The sequence below is a fragment of the Galeopterus variegatus genome, unplaced genomic scaffold (assembly GCF_000696425.1).
Source record: "Galeopterus variegatus unplaced genomic scaffold, G_variegatus-3.0.2 Scaffold1200, whole genome shotgun sequence".
In the NCBI taxonomy this organism is placed as follows: Eukaryota; Metazoa; Chordata; class Mammalia; order Dermoptera; family Cynocephalidae; genus Galeopterus; species Galeopterus variegatus.
This window is the reverse complement of record NW_007727311.1, coordinates 346,868-370,417: the sequence shown is the minus strand read 5'-3', so window position 1 is coordinate 370,417 and position 23,550 is coordinate 346,868.

Sequence of the window (23,550 nt, the reverse complement as noted above, 5' to 3'; positions counted from 1 at the left end):
TTCAAGGTTCATCCGTGTTGTAGCATGTATCAGCACTTCACTTTATCCCTTTTAATGGCCTAAAAATTTTCAATTGTATGGATATATATATATCTACACACACCCATTTATCAGTTGATAAAAGATTTAGGTGGTTTCCACTTTTCACCTGTCATGAATAATGTTGACATGAATATTTATGTGTAGGTTTTGTGTGGACATATCTTTCATTTTTTTTTTTTTTGGTATATAGCTATGAGACGAATTGTTGGGTCATATGGCAAATGTATGGTTAACATTTTGACGAACTGTCAAACTTTTCCAAAATGGCTGCACCATTTGGCATTTCCACCAGTAACGTAAGAGGGTTTTGAGTTCTCCACATCCTTGCCAACACTGTTACTGTCAGCCTTTTTGACTGCAGCCATCCTACTGGGTGTGAAGTGCTACCTTACTGAAATTTTGAATTGTATTTCCTTCATGTCTAATGATGTTAAGCAACTTTTTTGTGTGCTTATTGATCATTTGGGTATCTTCCTTGGAGAAATGTGATTTCAAAATCTTTGCTCATTTTTACTTGAGTTATTTGTCTTTCTTACTATTGAGTTGTAAGTGTTCTTTATATATTCTGGATACAAGTTCCTTATCAGATATATGATTTGCAAATATTTTCTCCCATTCTATTAATTGCTTTCTCATTTTCTTGGTGATATAGTTAGCAGCACAAAAATTTTTGGTTTTGACGGAGCCCAAATGTATCTATTCTTTTTTCTTAATCACTTCTATTTTTTGGTGTCTTAGTTAAGAAACTATTGCCTAATGCATGGTCACAAAAATTTACTCCCATATTTTCTTCTAAGAGTTGTAATACCTTGATTTTTCCTTAAAATAAAGATGAAATGTAGAAGGATTTATTTAAAAGGAAAGAAATAGAATTAATAAAAGTAAAGACAAGAAATAGAAAAAGGAAGGAAGGATTTAATAGAGCTTTTGAAAGCAGGGGATTTATTTTTGTAGGACTATTCTGAAGCTCTTAAACTGATGGGACTTTCCATAGAATAAAAATTCACTTGCTTTCAAAGCCCCAGGGAACATTAGAGAGAGGGACTGAGCCTGGAGGTCTTTTTCTCACTGCTCTGTCCGCCAACCCATCTGAATCAGGTAGGAGCATTAGACACAGTACTGGCCAGGGCTGAGGGTGCGGTGGGAGCTGGAGATAGGGGTGAGAGTGGGGCTGGTGCTGAATCTGAGGCTGAGGCTGGAGCTAGAGCAGAGGTTGAGTCTGAGTTTCGTGTTAGGGTAGGGCAGAGTGGCCAAACTTCCCCAGGCAGAAACTCTTCCTCCCCTCTTGTATTAGTTTCCTAGGGTGGCCATAAAAACTGTACCACAATCTGGTTTAAAACAACAGAAAGGCCTTCTCTCACAATTCTTGAGTGTAGAAGTCTGACATCAAGGCATTATCAGGGTTAGTTCTTCTGGAGGGTGGGAAGGAGGATCTGTTCCATGCCTCTCTCCTAGCTTTCAGTAGTTGCTGGCATCCCTTGGAATTTCTTGGCTTATAGACACATCACTCCAATCTTTGCTTTTGACTTCATATGACTCCTTCCCATTGTGACTGTATCTCTGTGTCCAAATTTTGCACTTCTTATAAGGACACCACTAACATTAGATTTAGGGCCCACCCTAATCCAGCATGAACTCACTTTAACTTGATTACATCTGCAAAGAGCCTATTTGCAAACAAGGCCCTACTCACGGGTTCTGCTTGGATGTGAATTTTGGTGGGGACACTATTTGACCCAATACACCTCATTGGTATGTCTTTTGGGGCTTGAGCTAAAGTTCCAGCACCTGGAGATATGACAGGTGCAGGAAAGCAGCTAACCAGCAAGAGGACAACTTCTTATAATGACCAAACCCAATGTATGGAAATAACATTGAAAATTACTATCATATTCTACTACATTAGGGGAACTGGTGGTATCTTGTTTCATTAGAGAACTACTTGAACACATTTTATATTTCTGTTCCCAGTGCTGGCTTTCACTTTGAATGCTTTAAAAGTGTCTGACTTCACACTCTTTCTGAACAGAGCTCCTGTGAGTGTTTTAGATGCTACACAGTGACCTACTTTAGACTATCAAAAGTTGAGGTGTGAGAAAAAAATTAAAATCAATTTTGGTAACTAAAAGAAGGAAGTAGAGGTATAGAAGATCACAGAAAGCTGTTAGTTGCACTTCCATGCTGCCAGTCTGTAGGAAGATCCAAAGAACCATCTGTTTGTAAAGTCTGCAGACATGTTTTAACAGTCATACATGCAGACAGTCTTAGATAATCACCGTGGAAAAAGATTCTATCACACTGACTTCATTTAGGAGTACTAATGATATTTAATATCATATTAGAATAACCTAAAAAAAGGAAAGGTATACATAGTAATGTCTAAAGTACTATACCAAATTATTTTTTAAAGTCTCTTATGAGCATAATATTTGGTACAACTTTGATGTATTATACCTTATCATCTCCAGCTGCTTTTATGTTTTGCTTTTGTATGGTTCAATTCAATTTTTTCTCTTACTAGAGCTTTCGTTAGTCATGATAGATGAGGCTGTACTGAAATAAGAACCTCAGAAATCTTGATAGCATAAAAGATGTTTTCCTCACTCCTGCAAAGTTGCATATTTCTGGGAATTCTTCCGGTGTGGTAGGGTGGCCCTAAGGATGGCCCCCAGTGATCACTGCCTCCTTGTTATCCCCTCCATATCTCACTAGGTTGTCTCTTATTCTTGAGTATAGACTGCACTTATCAACTCATTTCTAATGAATAAAACATTGCAGAAATAATAGATTGTCACTTCTGACATTAGGCTACAAAAATACTGTGGTTTTCATCTTGGCAAGTCTTTCTCACTTTCTGTTGGATCACTTACCCCGAGAGAAGCCAACTGCCATGTTATAAGGGAAGCCTGTGGATAGGCACACCTGGCAAGGAACCAAGCCACGCCAACAAACCTAAGCCAGATTGAAAGTAGATCACCCCCCACCACGGTTGAACCTTCAGAGGAGACCACAGCCCCAGAGAACAGCTTTACAGCAATTTTATGTGAGAACTTGAGTCAGAGGCACCTAGCTAAGCTGCACCTGAGTTCTTAACACACAGCAACTATGAGATTATAAATGTTTGTTTTAGGATAATTTGTTATGCAGCAATAAATAGCTAATATGTCTGGTAGCTGTTGGGACTGGGGACTCCCATCTTGTGATACAACCAGAACAACATAAGTCTTCAAAATTACCTTGGCTGTAGAAAATAAATCATGGAAAATTCACTCCTGAATTGACACACATTATTTCTACTTACAGTCCGTTGGCTAGAACTAGTCATGTGGACCAGCCCTAATCTCAAATCGGGGAGGAACGGGGGAGTGCGTGTGAATCACTGCCTCTGTCACATGGTTGTTTGCTCTGTCCATTCAGTCAGACGTTCAATAAGCAAACATTTTCAAAGTTACTATAGCGTTTTAAAAAAACTTCTTTTATCAATGCTGTCACCTCAATAATTTTAAATTCCTAGTTCTTTCTTTTATTGTATTGTCACAAAAGAACAGTCCAGATAATTTGCCTTCACTTTTTCTATCCACTTAATCCTACGGTAATCTGACTTTCACTCCCAAATCTAGAGAAGACGATTTTTGAATATTTACAATAATTTCTAAATTAAAAAATAGGAAAATCTATTTTGAAGCCTTTACACTTGACTCCTGTAGCTCTCAAAGCAATGTTTATAACAATCTTGTCAGAATTTGCATTCTCTTTCAATTTCTGTGATATATTTTATTATTTTACTCTATTATTAGGGGAGTTTTATATCCCAGGATGGCTTGGAGAGATGGTAGAACTATCATTTAACCATACAAAAGTACAAACTATTAAATAGTAAATTCGATTTTCTCTTTTTCCCCCCATCTTTTTCCGCATATTTTCCAGTGATAGTGCTGATGAAATGAGCTGGCTTTACATTCCTAGAAAAAAATGAGAGGGAATTATGCACTGACTTAAGGAAACTATTGGTAAAAACACCTGTTATTTGTCATAAAGGTGTAAACTAAATCTATATGGATGCAGTTTATTATTTAATAAGGATAGAATACTTCATTGGAATCTATCGTGGGTTTAACATGTCTGTTAAAAACTGCATTACAGAACAGTCTGGCTTGTGTCAGTCTGAGGAAGTGTCCTGAACGGGTATCCCAGTGTAGCTCCCACTAAAGCACTTCTCATACTATCTCCCTTTTTCTCCCCTCTTCACTTTCTGTCATTCTTCTTGTTTCCTAAGAACTGGAGCCCCCAAATGTTGTGACATTGGCCTTATCTTTCAAGTCTCTCTCCCCTGAGTGATCACGTCCGCTCCCATGGCTTCAGGTGACACTGCTCTGGGTGGATTGTCGTCTTGACCTCCCCTGATTCCCAATGCCTGCCGGCTGCTCTTCTGACACCTTCTGTCCTACACTTGCAAGACGGAATTCAAAGCTGCCCCTTCTCCTGGTTTTACATTCATGTTAACGGTGTTGCTCCTTCTCCCAGTTACTCGTGACAGAATCTCTGAGCCGACTGGTTCTCGTCCCTCCCATGTCCAACAGCCACCAGGTCCTGCTAGTCCTGCCCCAGCTGTAGCTTTCCCTGCCATGCTCTCATTTCTTTGTCAGCATCTTCGTTTATCTGTCTCCTAATATATTGCCTCTCATGGAAAAGACACTCAACAAATATTTGGTTATCCTGAGTTATTTTTCTTATGACGTATCTCCCTCCAATCCATAGTACATATTGAACAAAGTTTTAATCTTTGCACTCCAAGGTTCAAACATTTTTTTTTTCTCTCTAGAGAAAATGGTTTGACTTGCTTGCAAGCAGCTTCAAAGAATGTTCATGAGAGAGAATGAAAGCAAAAGACAGAGAGTAGGAGACAGATTCTGCTCCTCTCCCTTGGGTCCAGTTGAGTGTGAAGAAGATCCGGGGGTCTCAATTGTCCTAATAAACAACATGAACGGGAACTGAAACAAAGAGAAAAATTGTGCTTGTAGTGGACTGAATGATGTCCACCCAAACTCCCTGAAGCTTGAATTGTGTCCCCCGAGGTTTATGTATTAGTAACTTAGCCCCCACTCTGTCTATTAAGAGGGTGGGAAATCCTACTATGGTCATTGAAAGGTGGAGCCTTGAAGAGGTGATTGGATTGCAGGACTGTGCAGTGATGAATGGATTAATAACGGCAGCCAGGGCCGTGGTTCTGGGGCTTTAAAAGGAAAGTGAATGAGGAGGTTGATGTCTCTGCTCTCTCTCTTGATCTTTCTGCGCTGCCATTTTTGCAATGTGATACTCTGCCGTCACTGTTGCCACCACCAAGGCCTTTACCATCTGTGTTCCCTGGACTTTGGACTTCCCAGCCTCACAAACTGTAAGAAACACATTTTGTTTTCTTTGTAAATCACCCAAATTTGTGGGGTTTTTTTTTTTTTTTTGTCATAAGCAACAGAAACAGACTAATACAATGCCGTTGCAGAGAGTTGCAGAGTGAACCATACCACTCAGCACTGAACGGGAGTCACACCACCTGTTAGCAATTTGCATCATCTTCAATAGCCCAGGTGTCTTCCACTGACAGGACTTTTCCCACTTGTTCTTAGATTACTGACTAAATAGGAGGAGGCTGCAGAGCTGTTCCTGAAGTGATTAATGGACATTTCCCATGCTGAGAGGATGCAGGGAGTGACTGAGGCAGCTGATTCAGCAGGGTTAGCAGTTAGCAATCTAACAGTGAGTGAGGTGAGACACCTCACTGGAAACTAGCAAGGGCTAGAGGACAGCTTCAGCCCAGAAGCCTTGATTTTACATAAATCTACGTGAAATCTGAATACCACCTGGGATTAATGTGTAACCTTGCAGGCTGACTCAAGCAGGACCTGTGGAATGTGAAAAGATTTATTCTTATATTTCCCCCTTACTTTTCATTAAGTATGTATTCAAGGGTTCTTTGCCTGCCTGTAAATAAAAACTTGGGCAAGCCCATGACACTTCTGATCACAACTAGGAAATTAATCTCATGGTCAATTTAGATAAAAGCAACCATCTTCATTCAGTTATAGTGCCCAGTCTCAACGCATCTTCAACATTTCAAACATTATGTAAAGTTAAAATGTCTCTTTTACCCCAGATGGACACATGGGAACAGGGGTATGGAATTCCCTTACACTCCCATGGCTTCTTCCCTGTCTGGCTAACCATGGTTTCTGATTCCCACTGAGGTCAACACAAGATCAGGGAGGGTGGAGAGGTGGGTAGTCAGGCAGTTCTTGTGAAAGCAGTACTGACAAAGTATGATTCACTCCCTCTGTACCTGGCAGGTGTTTGGAGATGACTCTTTTTCTCATATAGTGTTTTTTATGACTTTTTAAAGACCCCTTTAGCTGGAACTATAAAATTATGTCCCACGACACAGGTGATGTATTTTTCTCTGTTAACTCTCTGTTGTTTTTCAGTGATCCACTCAAACAAACATTCTTCTTTGGGTTCCCGTTACCCCGCCATGCAGTTCAATAAGCAGAAAGTAAAATGGTTCCAGGTTTAACCTTTTTTCTGCAAAAGCCCAGGTGTTGTCCTTGGAAAACACTCATGCATCCTTTGCCTTGACCCTCTCTTGGGGTGCAGGCCAAACCCAGACAGCAGCAGTGGCTTCTCGTCCCTCTTCTATTGAGTCAGCCAGTTAGTTTCATTGTCCCAGGCTGGAATCAGACAGTGTTTACCATTTCTCTCTAACTGCAGGGTCATCTTTCCAAGTAGTCTCACTGAGCTGGGAAATTGACTAAATACCTTGGATCAGAAAGGTTAAGTCATAAAAGTTCATGGATAAAGAAAATTAATGGGGGCCGAGCCCGTGGAGCACTCGGGAGAGTGCAGCACTGGGAGCGCAGGGACGCTCCCGCCAAGGGTTCGGATCCTATAGGGATGGCTGGTGCGCTCACTGGCTGAGCGTGGTGCGGGCGACACCACACCAAGGGTTGCGATCCCCTTACTGGTCAGGAAAAAGACAAAAAAAAAAAAAAAAAGAAAAGAAAATTAATGGGGGCCGAGCCCGTGGAGCACTTGGGAGAGTGCAGCACTGGGAGCGCAGGGACGCTCCCGCCAAGGGGTCGGATCCTATAGGGATGGCTGGGGCGCTCACTGGCTGAGCGTGGTGCGGGCGACACCACACCAAGGGTTGCGATCCCCTTACTGGTCAGGAAAAAGACAAAAAAAAAAAAAAAAAGAAAAGAAAATTAATGGGTGCATGCCTATGTTGCAAATACAAATTTTAAACTTCCCTACACTATGTTTTGGGGATTTTTGTCTGGTTCACTTATGTATCCCTAAGGCTTTAGTAGAGTGTCCACTGAATAGTAAATGTTTAATAAATGTTTGTCAAATAAATGAATTGGTTAAGGTAAAGGATAGCCACTGAACTTTATTTTCTAGGAATGTACCCTTACTAAAGTAATTGAATATGACTGTTCTGAGCCAGTAATCTTTGCTAGAAAGGTAACTTCTAGCAAAGAGTAAGAGTACATCATTTTGCAAACTTTGGCTGTGGGTTAGAGGCTGCCTCTAGCCAAGAAAAAGGTGTCCTCCATCTAGGTCAACCAAGTTCACTAAGGCATTACATTAGTGTTTGAAGTCACAGCCTCAGAGAAATAAAGATTACTCGTTTGTTGGTCGTTGCCTCTGTGCACACATTTCTTCTGGTGACCTTGTGGGAATTGGGAGTTGGCTAGTGAAAAACAAAATTCTGTGCTCAGAGGTTACCTGATTAAAAAGCTTCCTTATTTCATCCTTATCACTTGTCCCAAATAAGTTTATATTTCCTCCCTCTTTATCTATGCTTTTACTCCTTCTTCTTGGTATATATTCTTCCCCGATTGTTTTCAAAAACACCTTTGCCATCACTTCCAGTTTTCAGCCAAATGCCCTTGAAACTTTCCTTTCTCTACCTCAGTTGGAAGTTGATTTCTCCCTTCCCTGAATCCCTTAAGCCTTTTGTTGCAATTTGCATATTATGACCTGTGTGATACTTACTGATGTACTGTTTTTATCTTCCCGTGTAGCTTATTAGCTTAATTACCTTTGTATTACCCACAGTGTACTGTATAGCGCCAACTACATAACAGATTTTTGAAAACGTTTATTGAATGCATGAATTCAGGTTGAAAAACATTATAATGTATTTCTGTTAGAGATGCTTTCAAATTAGATAACACAAATTTTTCGTATATCCAAGAAGTTTTTCCAGCCCAGATTCTTATCTCTATATTCTATTTATGGCCAATGCCTTTAGGGCTAACACTTAATTGTACACACTCTGGTATAGCTCTGAAATGATTTCATGTACATGAATAGTATTTTTCCATTCTATTATAAGCTCAGAAGGGCAGGCGCTTTTAGCTTTTTTTATAGTCCTCATGGCACTTAGCACAATGTTTGACCCATTGTAGTTGTTATTGAATATGCTAAGGTTAGTTGATTAAACATTTTATGTAAGATTCACAGCAAGTTGGTGTTGCTATAATCTAGAACATATTTTTTTTAAAAATTATACTATGTAGATTTAAAACTCTGCGTACAATATGGTGAAATTTGTTTACACAATCTTGCATGTTCATTTTGGGCTTTGTCTCCTTGGAACCAAGGCATCAGAGTAAAAATTGAAGAGTTTGCTTATTTAGAATAAGATAAGCTATATAAAAATCAAAAAGCAGGAAAACCATTTTTAATTTAGAATTTTGATGCCAAATATAATAATGCATTAACCAAAGCCAATGAAAAGTCTTGTTTTTACTATAAACAATTCATACATTTTTCAACAAGGAAAAATGTATCTGATGATATAAGTTATCCAATCAAATTGAATTCTTGATGAAAAAAATTATACTTTTCATTTCCCAAATTAGGAGAAAGCGTTCATAGATGTCACAATAGTCTATTATGTACTTGAATTAACTTTTAGCTTAAAAGAAATTGAAAATCACTTGACTAATACCTCTGTGCACGTATATTCACTGAACCATTATTTGTTTTTTCAAGGATGGTAAGCTCAGCTGATTGTACAAATAGTCTGGAGAGAAAGAGAGAGAGAGTGTGTGTGTGTGACAGAGGGAGGCACAGAAGAAGAGACTCTTTATCCTAGTCTCTTTTCCCCCCAAGTAAAATGTAGCATTTTATTACCTGCAACTTTAGCCTCATTCAGCTAGGAATGGTTTTGTAGGAAGACTTGGGTGTTAACATGTGAATAACTGAAAAATATTGCAAATAGAAAACAGAGTAGGAAAAACCAAAAAATTGTTAACATCAGTTTCCTCACTGGTTAATAAGAATCATATAGTACCTACCTTTTAGGGTTATCCCAAGGAATAATAAGTTAATAGATGTAAAGTGCTTAATACTCAGCATATAGTTAGTGGGGGGAAAATAGGATAATTTAGTCAGGCTCTCTCGGCTTAGGTCTGGCCGAGCAGCACATTTATTTGTAAACGAGTTCTGTGTGGGTGAAGTTAGTGCTCATATGCACTAATGTATCTTTTTAGTTTATGCTATCATGTGCTCTGCAGTTTGTGAAGCAGTGCTGGCCAGGCAGAGCTTGCATGTAAAAATAGAGCATGTTTACTCCGCAGGCAGCCGCTCAGTTTTTCTTTGGACTTTGCCAGTAGCAGTTGAGTTTTGGAGTTTCTTTTTGTACTGCCTAGCTATTAGATGTGTGCATGCTGAATAGACCATTCCTACTTCAGCCAAGGCTCCAAGGACCTTTTGTTCAGTTACCTAGCTCATAGGCCTGCACATGAAGGGTTTGCAAATGGGCTCGAGAGGTCTGTGAGCTCCAGACCCAGCCCTAGCTCTGCAGTAAGAGTTGGGTAAGTCTTAACCATTATTTTTGTGACTTTTCTATACTATCACTCTTAAGTGTCAGAAATGAATTTAAATTTTCCGTCCATTATCTATAAAGTGTATATGTGAAAGAGTTATGTGCACTTTATGGCTAATGGAGCTAGCATCTCATAAAAACACAATGAGATTTTCAGGGAAGTTATAACTATACTCATAGTTTTTTGTTTGGTTGGTTTTTAGATGAAGATTTATTAAATTGCCTTAGGCCATTGAGCTAAAAAGTGGCAGATCTAGGACTAAAATCTTGACATTTTTAATGTACCATTCATTATTATTTCCACTACATTATGTTTCTATTTTTGATGAGTGCTACTCTAAATCATTAAATGTTTATATTTATTCTAGAGAATTTATTGAAAATTAATATGTGGTAACTAAGCATCCCCATTTAAAAGATGAAAACTCAGTTGAATTGTTTCTGAATTCACTCATCATAGAATAGTAATATAGAATGAATGTTTATTCACATACCCAAAAAGTAAATGAACATCCTACCTGTCATATCACTGACCTACATTTTGATTTTGAGCAAATTATTTTAGCTTTCAACCAATTTATTCAAAAATTGAAAATAGTGCTATTTTACCTGCTATTTTTCTCACTGGCTTAGGGTAATATTGAACAAGTTAATATTTTTAATTTTCACATTGACTTTTTGGGGAAGAAGAGTGTTTTTATGAAGCTTTTTCTATGTAAGCACTATATTAATTATTTTACAAGAATTATTTTACATTTTGGAGAAGATAATTTGGCAAGAGTCACCAAACTAAAAGAACAGAGAAACCACTGACAGAAATTAATGCAGTAGTTAAATGTGGTTGTGTTTACAAGAATCAGATAAAGGTTTCCATCCATCTGGATTCCATCTATTTTTCCTTCCAAAATATCACTACTATTTCAGTCTTTTGATCTTTCCTGTTCAAGCTGTGGAACTTGGAATGGGGGTAGAATGAGAGGGGAAAGGGAGGATGAAGAAAAATGATGAATAAGGGGTTTATTTAATTTTAGCGTTTTAGCATCCAGTACAGCATTTGTATGTAAGCCGGGTCTGCAGACTTATTTATATTAGGAAGTTAGTATATAGTGCTAGAGTCAGAGCCACTAGAAATTTCTTAAAATAGGAATTGTGAAGAAAAAATACACGTAAAGGGCAGGAAGTATTTCATATTTGCTCCAGAAGACCTTAGTTCAATTGGGAATTTTTGAAGTCTTCACACATTATTTTTATTTGAATTTCCTGGAACCACAAATGTACATCATCAAAAAATTTTTATTACATTTTGGGAAGCACAAAACTTTTAAAAATTCTTTTCTGTCCTACTATATATTTTTTTAAATTACAGAAAAAAATTGCTTTAAAGCAGGTATTTAGAGAACATCAACAAAGGAGAAAAAATATAATAGGTGACAATTAATTTGGTTTACCAGCCTTTAGGTAAGGAAGCCATATTTAATTTTATGGTCCACCATAATATATCACAGAGTCTTTTAAGTAATTATCAACCTTTTATTGTTTCACATTGACTCATCTGACTTAGAAATGGGTAGGTGGGAAGAACCTGTATTTTAAACTTAGGACATAGGGCCTAAATCAGGCAAGACCTCCCTTGTGTAGGAGACATTCAGTCCCCTGAAAAAAAGACAAGCCATTCATTTGTAGTGGAGAACATCTGAGGCATACCTTGTGAGTAATACCTTGCTCACAATCATGAGAGATGATTATCCAATACAGCTGGGAGATGTTCTTCCCAGAGCATCATACCTTGCCTTTTGCAGATGCTTAAAGTTTTTGTAACAGAGAGAAAAACTTTTAATTCCACAAACTCAGATGAAGCTATAAGGCACATGCCTCTAGGGAAAAGAAAATAATGATTTTCTAGCAAGGTTTAAATAACTCGGACTGGATTATGTCATTAATCAACCAGCAGATATTGACCACCTACTATGCACCACATATTTAGTGGGATATGGTGAAACTGAAGCTCAAGGGTCATATGCATTCTCTCTGATGTTTTAATGGAATTCTCCAAGCTGAATGGATTATTCCCTTCTTTGACTTCTCATTGTGATATCACATACTTCTGTAACCCACAGGAATGTTGCTTTTATTATTTATTGTCTGTCTCCCCTCCTGGATTGCATCCTCCTCATAGAGCTGAGACTAGCTAGGTCTTACTCATCTTGGTAACATCAGACTGTATCAGAATCTTGTCACATAATTGACATTTAATTCATGTTTATTGAATTAATTAATGAGACTGAATGAGATATTAATGCTACCCTTATGGTACTTGACAGCTAAGACAGGAAATAAGACATGAGCACAGAACAGATTTATTGAGAGATTAGATGCTTGAAGTTTATCATGTAGAGTGGTGAATCAGAGATAAGACACAGAAAAAAAAAATGAGATTAAGAAGCACCCAAAATAATTTGTCTTGTTTCTGGGTCAGTCCTATGCTCGGGTGAAAAAAAAAAAACAACAAACTATCCAATACATTGCCTTCAGATGTTCAGTAGCAATTATCATCTGTTGTTCATTTATTTACTGTAAGTCACCTTGAACTTAACTTATTTATTTGGAGAACTACAAAACAATGGTATGTAACAGAAATCTTGCCTCTTTTTCCATTTATTTGTATGCCTATCCTGCATCTAGTTTTGAAATTGGAAGAAGTGAGTTGAAATAGGAAGTGTCTAATTCCTTGAGAAAACATAATTGTTGACTCGAATTTTAAGAGACAGCATGAATCAGTGATTAACAAGTCATTTCAGTCCTGGCTTTGCAACTTAATAGGCTTGAGGTCTTCGACCACACACTTAATCTCTCTGAAGAGATCCCATCTATAGAATGGAGACAGTAATGCCTACCCTGTTTATCTTTTGGAACTGTTATGTGTAAGAAAATGCTCTGCATACTGTGAGATCTAGTTATATAAATGCAAGGAACTCTTGCTATTATTATGATCACGATTACTTCGGTAATCATGATAATAGAGATGAACACAAATCTGAAGGGCACATCCACATAATTAGTGTCTTACCCCAGGAACCACTCTGGATATTCCCATCTGTCAAGTGGCATCTGATTAGTCCTTAAACTCATCAGACAAACTATACATTGATGGTCCCTGAAGAATTACTGGCACTTTCATTTGCTTGCCTGTAAACATCTGGATTCTCTAAAATTAGATTCCTGATGAAAGATCCCTGAAGTATTGCCAGATTTCTGTGTAGATAATTTTATTCAGTTCAACAAACATGAATTGAATGCCAATTACAGGCCAGGAATTGTTTGAGGAAATAGAGACTTTAAGATAGATGATCATGGTTCCTGCCTGCAGAGAGCTCACCGTTTATGGGCAGCGACAGATACATAATTAGATGTCCACAGAATATGTAATGGGGTTATGTGCAATCATTACATAAATTATAGAGGCACTACAGAAGGTGGGCTAAAGTGAGATCAAAGACTTTCCTGATGGAAGGGAGACCAGAGTTGAATGTTAGGAAATAAGTCGGAGTTACATAGGCAAAGTGACTGCAAAGTAAGTGTAATTCCAAGCAGAGGGAGCGGCATGAGCAAAGGAACTAGACTAGGAAAATAATATGTGGTCGTCCAATGTTGCTGGAACAGAAACGGAAATGAAAGATCTAGAGGGGGGTGAAGCTGGAGAAGACTGGAGAAGAATAGAAGAACCAGTCCACGGAAAGCGCTTGGGTCATGCCCTTGACTCTGTGGCAAAAAGAAACCACCGAAGGGTATGAAACCGGAAAATGATATTGTGAGATACGGGGTTTTAAATACAATGCTGTATGTATTGTATTGATTGAAGGACAGTAAGACTGGAAGCACAGGCATTGGTAGGGAAGTTGGTGCAGCAATTCAGAGAGTTGAGCCAAGGAGTAGTAATTAAGGTAGGCAATAGTGGTGAGCAATACGTACATTCGTCTATCTACGTATGTGTATAAACAGGACTGTGTATAAACGTATGTGTATAAACAACACTTCAAGACTTGGCAGCTGCTTTAATGTGGCATTGAGAAATAGAAAGAGGTCGAGTCACACCACCCAGGCACAATACTGGTGTAATAGATATGAATCTCAGTCCATAAAATCAAGAACACTGATATGTAACTTTCTTTTTCTTTTTTTTTTTTTTTTTCCCGCTCAACCAGTGAGTGGACCGGTCTCTATATGGGATCTGAACCCTCGGCAGGAGCGCCGCTGCGCTCCCAAGCGCCGCACTCTACCGAGTGCGCCACCGGGCCGGCCCTGTAACTTTATTTTTATAAAAAAAATTATTTTTTGACTCCAGTGCAAATTCCACTAGATTGTTGGGAGGGGGGCAATGCCTCAACCTTCAAAACCTAATTATTATTGAGATTTCTCTACTCAGGATAGTCTTACTTAATGTCAAGGAGTTGTGTTTGGCCCATTTGGTTGTTGGTCATGAGTCCACACAAGTTGCTGCTGAGACGGCTGTCATCCTGGCCAGTTTGGCTTTTACAGGTCCCTCAGTTCTCTCTGTTGCCTCAGTACTGAGCATGGTTCATTGGCAAAGCTTTGGGAAGAGGGCTTATGCTCTCCTCTGCAGGGAAGCAATATGAAGCCATTGTCTCCTCTTCCTGTACTTTCCTAGGAAACGGAGGAAAGGTGCCTTCTGCTGTCAGGGAGAATTCTCTCATCTCAGGGGAGATAATTCTCTGAGGAAAATCATTTTCTTTTCAGGTCTCTCTGGCTGTGTGTATTTATGTCCCAACTTTTCTTCTCCTCCCTGGGGTTTAGTTTTGGTACAGAAAATTCATCAAGGTAACTCCTTACTGGATATTCATATTTTCATATTTTATCATATATCTATTTGCTTTTGTTTTAACTGTCTGCCCTTTCCCTCCTCATGAAATGGGACCCTGACTTCTTGCCATTTTATCTTCAGCACGCAGCATCCAGAATACGCTGGTGCATATTAGGAACACACACACAAAGTTTGTTTAGTGAAGAAACGAATATAATGGTAAGTTATACGCTAACGTAAGTCTTCTAACATATTTTAGGGGGAAAGATGCTACCATTTTAGAATTCTCTCAGCAGTCCATGTTCTAAATAAATAAATGAGTGAATTAATTAGAAATGAATAAAGTCTTGGAAGTTTACTTTTGTTTTTCTCTCCATCCCCTGAGGCAGGGAGCACAGAGCTGATTATATGCTAAAATAGTAAAAGAATCCAGCAGACTAGTTATTTCAAATCATCATTTAATGCCAATCCAAATACTACTTACTATCTATCTAAATATAGTATTTCTATTAAAATATAAGGTTGATTTAAATGACATATAAAATATGGAATTAGGGAATTGGGATGATAAAAAGAGAGATTTACTTAGAGAGCTATAAATTGACTCATTCTTAATAAGAGTATGCACAGAAAAATAATTTTTAAATTTTATTTATGACAAATAAGATCTTCCTCTGAGACCCAAAACTTCCTACTGCCTGCTGGGTATATATATATATATATATATATATATATATATATATTTTTGGTCAGGGGAGAAACCACAAACCTGGGACACAGTCATTTAAATCTGGTAGTGAAGTTTGTTCAAGTAGAGAACACCAGCTAGAAAAACAAAACAACAAACAAAATACCAAAAAACAAAAAGGGAAATTAACGGTGTTAATGTTCAGGCCCTAGGGTCAATGGAAGAAGAATCAAGAAAGCATAAGTGATACAGGAGGTGCTCAGTTTCCCTGGTCTCTGTTTCAGGACACACCTCTGAGTTTCAAGCCACTCCCTGAGGTCTCAGGTCCTTCCTCTGGGTCTTCCCCTAGAGGAAAATTACTGTTGCCAGTTAGACCTATTTTCAGCACCAACATGGGGAAAGTGAGACCACAAAGGGCTGGCTTATGCAAATACAGTGGCTGGGCATGCTCCATAGAGAGAGGTTATATAACCCGGGTGGCTGGGCATGCTCAGTTAAGGACAGTTTATGATCTGAATGACCTTCCACCAGACGTACTATAGAGCACAAAACATTCTTGAATATGCCTGGTGCATGTGATGGGATTTGGCCAATGAACATGCTCCAGGAAGAGACCAACTGAGCATGTGCAAGAATAATGTTACACAACTAGGATCCACCCCTTTCACTTAATATTCATTAGATAGAGAAACTATAAAAGCCAAATCCCAGCAGAGGCGGGGCTGTTGCTCACTGTCCTGGAGCCAGCCTGCACTCTGCCTGTGAAGCGTGTCTTTCTTTCTTTTTGTACCAAACTTACTTTCAGCAAGCAACTGCTCAGTCTCTTGAGCCAGCCTGCACCCTGTACTGAACTTTGAGTATGTATTTCTTACTTGTGTATTAAACTTGAGGTGGGCCCTGCTCAGTCTCTGGCACGATGCCGCTCTTTCTCTGGGAAATCTGTATCTCTTATTTATTAGATTAAACCTGTTCTCACTTCCCACTGTGACTCTTGAATTCTTTCCTGTGGTGGAGTCAAGAACCTGGTAAGAGGACGGAGTAGGCTGAGGCCGATTCCAGCATCATAAGTATTTCATATCCGGACCACAATCCCCTCTCTCTAGGCTGGGGCTAGGAGAGGACGTACCAGAAGACTAGCTCTGCCCTCGGTGTCCCTCACTGATGTGATATGTCATCTTCTCTCTGGGTGTTCTTATTGTCCTGTGATCTTGCTGTTGGGTGGTGCTCAGCTGTCGTACACAGGGAGGCATAGTCTCCATCCACATTAATGATTAATACGTTTGAGAGAGAGGTTAAGGGGGACGAAGAAATTTGGATGATTTTCTGTCCTGACAGTAGCCTGTCTTGCAATGCTATTACTTTCTTGCACTTCCTATTTTACATTTGAGAAATTAATATTTTTTTCTTTTTATTATCTTTGCTTTCATATCATCCTCTATCCCGTAGGCTTCTGGACCCCAACTTGGGTCAATAGACTTAGGCAAATATATTTTCAAATATTTTTATATTATACTGATATTAGAAAAGTATTATGAAAAATTTTCATTGTCTGTGACCATGAAGTATTCAAAAGCTGAACACAAATACCATGTTATGGACTTTATATGCATTTTTTTCGCAATACCAAATACATGCTATAGATTTTATGTCCATTTCTTCCTGTGAAGTCGTGTCTTGGGTTGAATGTCCCCTCAAAACCTAGGCCTCACTGGGAGAGTGTAAAGAGGGTTGGAAATCCTATTTTGGTAATTGAAAGGTGGGGCCTTGAGGAGGTGATTACATTGTAGGACCATGCCATAGTAAATTGATTAAAAATGGTGGTCATGGGAGTGGTTCTGAGGGTTTGCAAAGGAAGTGCATGAGGAGCTATCGCTCTGCTGTTTCTGCTTGCACCATTTTGAAATGTGAGGGGTCACTGCTGCCACCACCAGATGTGTTCCCTGGACTGTGGACTTCTCAGCTCCTGAAACTATAAGGAATCAATTTCATTTTCTTATAAATCACCCAATTCCAGGTATTTTGTAATAAGCAATAGAAATGGAAATGGATATTATTGGTTTATAGAGATAGAAACAGAGGCTTCAAGAGATGAGATAATTTGCACCACACTACACCCCTTTTAAGTCACTGCATTGAGATTTAGACCTAGACAAGTTTTGTGTAAAAACCGAAGAGTTTTTCAGAATACTTTGTTGTTCACTGCAATTTTTGTCCTAACTCTACAAGAAAATTCTCAGACACTTATGTGTGAGTCATAGTCAAAAGAACATACACTCAGAGTCAGGAGACTTAGATTCAAATTCTGCCATTTTGCATTTTTCTTTTTTTTGTCTTATTTACTGACCGGTAACGGGATCGCAACCCTCGGTGTCGCGCCCGTACCGGCATTTTGCATTTTTCTGTTGATAGTGTGGTACTCTAATAAGAAAGAGCGAATGAGCTCATATCCCAATTTTGTCTTTTACTAACTGTATAAACTTGGGCAAACTCTTCTCATTTATAAGTCTCCATTTCTTCTCTTGTATAAAAGAGAGGGTGACAATAGGGTGGCTGTGAGAATAAACATGATGATACCTTGTCAACAGTCCAGCACAAACTGTGGCACCAAACACTCACTCAGTAAAGGTGGTGCCCTCATCTATCACAATTAACTTTGATAATTTGTGAAGCATGAATTATGTTCTTTATGGACTATTAGGTTATTTGATATACATACGGGTTTTCGTACCAATGCTCTGATGAAACTAAATTAAAAGCAGAAGAAATAAATGTCTGAGCAGGAAACTCTCTTTTTCCTCTCGTTTCCCTAAGAAGTTGGCTCAACATTTCTAAGTTGTAGAAATTAAACAACAATAATTTCTAATTGAAATCACTTCTTAGATACACATCTGATCTAGGATTCTGTACCTACATTTTAATAACAGTAATTCATAGCTTCCTCAAGTAGCTGAGAGCCCTGGAAAGATGGTACAAGGTTGAATCCGAAGCCACCCTCTGAGTTAAGCAACTGTCTTCACAGCCCAGGGCACTGAGCCAGGAGTCCTGAGCCAAGCAAGCAACATTCCATCTGCTGTACTAACCAAAGGTAAATGACCCTCAAACCCCAAGGGAGTCATTCAGATTTAAGTAGACCTCACCTTTTACAGGACAGTCAAGCTTGAGAGATGTTTTGCTTAAGTGACTTAAGAAAGAAAAAAAAAGTCTGAGATCTAGTTAACAAAATGTATTGAGGTCATTTCCACCATACATCGATGGAGCTCAGAAACAGAAAGTGTCAAGAGGGCTATAATTAGAAGACAGAGTTAAAAATTTAACAGCACTCCAGATTTCAGCTACACCTATCATCGTTTTTTAACAATCCCTTCTTCCTTTTGCATTTTATGGGGTCTATAGTATTCCTTTTCCTTTTCAGTATTTGAGAAAATATTAGAGGAAAGAAAGATGATATTTTGAAAATATTTTGGGGAGAAGCCAGAAAGTTCCTGGGAGATAGTTCAGGTTTTGTTCCACTTTTCTTTTGACTGTAATTCATTCTAGACCTCTCTGACTGAGGAGTGTGCAGTCATCTGGCCTTGTGTGCATGCACTGAGAGGCGCCCCTTGTTTTTGTGTAAAGGGAAAGCAGACCTGGTACAACTTCATCCGGGAAGCCTCTTTTACAATGATGTACAATAATTATCCCTGAAGATTTCGTGCTTAGATTATTCCCCCCTACATTTTTTTTTTAAATAGACTTTATTTTTTCCAGCAGTTTTAGGTTCCCAGCAAAATTGTGCAGAAAGTACGGAATCATGTACAATAATTATCCCTGAAGATTTCGTGCTTAGATTATTCCCCCCTACATTTTTTTTTTTAAATAGACTTTATTTTTTCCAGCAGTTTTAGGTTCCCAGCAAAATTGTGCAGAAAGTACAGAATTCCATAAAACCCCTGCTCCCACACATGCATAATTTCCCCCACTAGCAACATCCCACACCAGAGGGCAACATTTGTTACAATCAATGAAACTACATTGGCTCCTCAGTGTCACCCAAAGTGCATACTCTATAAAATAAATCTAAACGTATTTACTTATTATTATCTCCTCTCAGAGCCATTAATATTCTGTTGGCTTTGTGGAAGGCCAAGAGTAGGCTATAGTGAACAATATTTTCCAAATATACATGTTTGGCAACACAGGATTTCTATTTCTATGGATTCACAGGATTCATATTTCTATGTACAGTCTTCTAGAAGAACTAGGCCTACTGAATCTATCCATAAATTGTCATCTCAAACGGGTTATTTTTTAATCCTAGAAAATTGAGATTAATGTATTTTATATTCTAGTTTTTTTAGTGTTAATAATTTGTAAATAATCNATGTACAATAATTATCCCTGAAGATTTCGTGCTTAGATTATTCCCCCCTACATTTTTTTTTTTAAATAGACTTTATTTTTTCCAGCAGTTTTAGGTTCCCAGCAAAATTGTGCAGAAAGTACAGAATTCCATAAAACCCCTGCTCCCACACATGCATAATTTCCCCCACTAGCAACATCCCACACCAGAGGGCAACATTTGTTACAATCAATGAAACTACATTGGCTCCTCAGTGTCACCCAAAGTGCATACTCTATAAAATAAATCTAAACGTATTTACTTATTATTATCTCCTCTCAGAGCCATTAATATTCTGTTGGCTTTGTGGAAGGCCAAGAGTAGGCTATAGTGAACAATATTTTCCAAATATACATGTTTGGCAACACAGGATTTCTATTTCTATGGATTCACAGGATTCATATTTCTATGTACAGTCTTCTAGAAGAACTAGGCCTACTGAATCTATCCATAAATTGTCATCTCAAACGTGTTATTTTTTAATCCTAGAAAATTGAGATTAATGTATTTTATATTCTATTTTTTTAGTGTTAATAATTTGTAAATAATCTAAATAATTTTCCACAGGGAAAAAGACTGCACAAGATGTTCTTTTTTAATCCTAGAAAATTGAGATTAATGTATTTTATATTCTAGTTTTTTTAGTGTTAATAATTTGTAAATAATCTAAATAATTTTCCACAGGGAAAAAGACTGCAAAAAGAGCAGCATTTGCTTAGCATAGACTATCTAAAAACAGCCTTGCTAAAAACAGGTTAATGCTTTAAATGACACAATTGAACAAGACATAATTACGGATAACTATTTCCTTCCTCTCGTTTTAGAAACACCATGAACCATTGGCACAGAGGTGAAAGGGGGTGATTTCATCACTTTTATGTGGAATTTTTTTTTCAATGTGTCCATTAAGTTGTCCTTACATAAAATGGTATCATAAAATAGATAAACCAAATTACCTTATATTCTATAAATGCAGTTTGCAAAGTAGTTGTTTCATGACCAAAGAAGTTTGCAATAATTAAATTATTATTGCTGGAGTCCCTATTTGTTCTTTGAAGATAATAGGTCCATAAAGAATAGGAAGAAAATACTAGTTTGAAAAGGGGTCTTTAGACAAGATCAAAGAGTAGTAAATTTTCCCATGCCCAAATGAATGTTTTATAGTTGTACTAGTCTGAGTTCTCCAAAGAAATAGAACCAATTGGATATTTATATGTGTATTTACATATATAAATTTATATTATATTTATATAATAATATATAAATATGTATATATTTTTTAGTCTAAGTCCAAAGGCCTGAAGACCAGGAGAGCCAATGGTAAGTTCCTGTCCAAGTCCAAAGACAGGGGAAGACCAACGTCCCAGTTTGAAGACCAGACAGAGAACAGATTCTCTCTTACTGAGCCTTTTTCTTCTAATCAGGTCTTCAAAGGATTAGAAGAGACCACGTAGGAGAGGACAATCTACTTTACTCAGTCTACCAATTCAGATGTTACTCTCCTCCAGAAGCAACCTCACAGACACACCCAGAATAATGTTTAATCAAATATCTGAGCATCCTGTGGCCCAGTCAAGTTGACACATAAATTAGACATCGCAATAATGATCTCTTTTCAATTCAATTCTGTTTGTATACATTTCTGAGCACTGCGATGCACTGTGCTAGGTGCTAAAAGGAACTAACACCTAGTCCTTTTCTTTGAAAGGCTAATAAATTAATGGAGGATACACTCAGTTACCATAGTATTAGCATAAACAAAGGGCTAAGTATGATCAGAAAGATGAGTGACTGGTTTGGAATGTGGAGACCGGGAAGAGATTACAGAGAAGGTAGCCTGTGAATGACCCCTCCACTGGGAGTGGAAGTTAGAGAGGACTGGTGAGCAGTGGAGATGAGGAAATCGCATGGGCAAAGGTCCTTGCAAAGCTCCATAGAATGCCTGTATTTCTGGAACGCAAAGAGCGTGGCCAATGTCTCACACTGAAAAGACAGGTCAGGATATGCCACAAAGGGTCCTCAAGGTCATACCAAAGACTATGTTCTAAATCAGGATTTTGGTTTCTTTGTAGAAATAATTTCTTTCTTATTTTCTTATGTTTGGGGCACTGTCATCATGATCATAGCTGCCATCCATGGAGATAGAAGGTGACCCAGCAAGAAGTTGAGTGCCCATCCATCTGGCTAATTAAAAAACAGAGTTCGATTCCCTAAGTGCTGGTTTTTATCTTTCCTTTCTACCTGTTTTGCGCTATTTTTTTTAAAAAATAATTTAGTGAGAATTAGATTCAACATATAAACTCCACTTTGTATTTGGTTTCTGGATTTTTTCTGTTTTGTTTATAAATTCTTAATTATACACACATAAATACACAATAATATTAAATACAAAGCAAATAGCCTTCTCTGTCTGGGCAGTGTTTCTCTTTCCTTTATAAACTTGATAAATGGCTTTAAATAATGATCTATGTAATCTTTGAAACAAAGATTCTTTGGGCATAATGATTATCTTTGTCTTTATTTTTCTCTAACGGGAAACAGTACAATATTCAGTATACAGAAATGAATTGCATAAGCAAATGGAGACAAACTACATATTGAGAAGAGCATATCAAAAAAGAATCTTGCTTCACAATTAATGATTCATAATAGGTAATCTCATTATAATTAAAAGCAAGGAAAAATAAGGTTATCTATGTTTTGATGGGCAAAGATATTACAAGCTTGTTTATTTCTATTCTATTTATATCCTGCTTAGCCTCAGTCAGCAATAGTCTGAGCATTGGAGAATCAGACTTTCTACTCATGGAGCATAATATTCTCTCTGGTTACTATGGACTTTTTTTAATTAAAACATTTTTTGAAATCTTAATTTATCAATATACAATGCAGTTGATTTTTGTGTCCCTTTACCAATGCTCCTTTCCCTCCATCCCTCTCCCCTCCGTCAACATTATATCTGTTCTCTTGACTTAACAAGTTCAAGGATTTGTTGTGATTGTTCTGTCATCTTTCCCCTCACCCCCGTTCATTTGTATATTTACTTATTTATTTTTTTAGTTCCCACAAATAAGTGACACCATGTGGTATTTCTCTTTCTGTGCCTGGATTATTTCACCTAATATAATTTTCTCTAAGTCCCTCCATGTTGCTGTGAATGGTAGTATTTCACTTATTTATTTTTTTATAGCAGAGTAGTATTCTTTTGTGTAGATATACCACATTTTCCATATCCACTCATCTGATGATTGGCATTTGAGCTGGTTCCAACTCTTAGCTATTGTAAATAGTGCTACAATAAACATGGGAGTACAGGTATCCCTTCCCCATGATGATTTCCATTCCTCTGGGTATGTACCCAGCAGTGGAATAGCTGGGTCATATGGTAGCTCTATCTGTAATTGTTTGAGGAACCTCCATACCATTTTCCATAAAAGCTGCACCATTTTGCAGTCTCACAAAAAGTCTGGGAGTGTTCCTTTTTCTCTGCGTCCATGCCAGAACTTATCATTCTCAGTCTTTTGAATATTAGCCATCCTAACTGGAGTGATTTGGTATCTCAAAGTGGTTTTGATTTCCATTTCCCAAAAGCTGCGTGATGTTGAACATTTTTTCATGTGTCTGTTGGCCATTTATGTATCTTCCTTGAGAAATGCCTGTTCAGCTCCTTTGCCCATTTTTAATTGGGTTACTTGATTTTTTGCTGTTAAGTTGTTTGAGTTCCTTATTCTGGATAT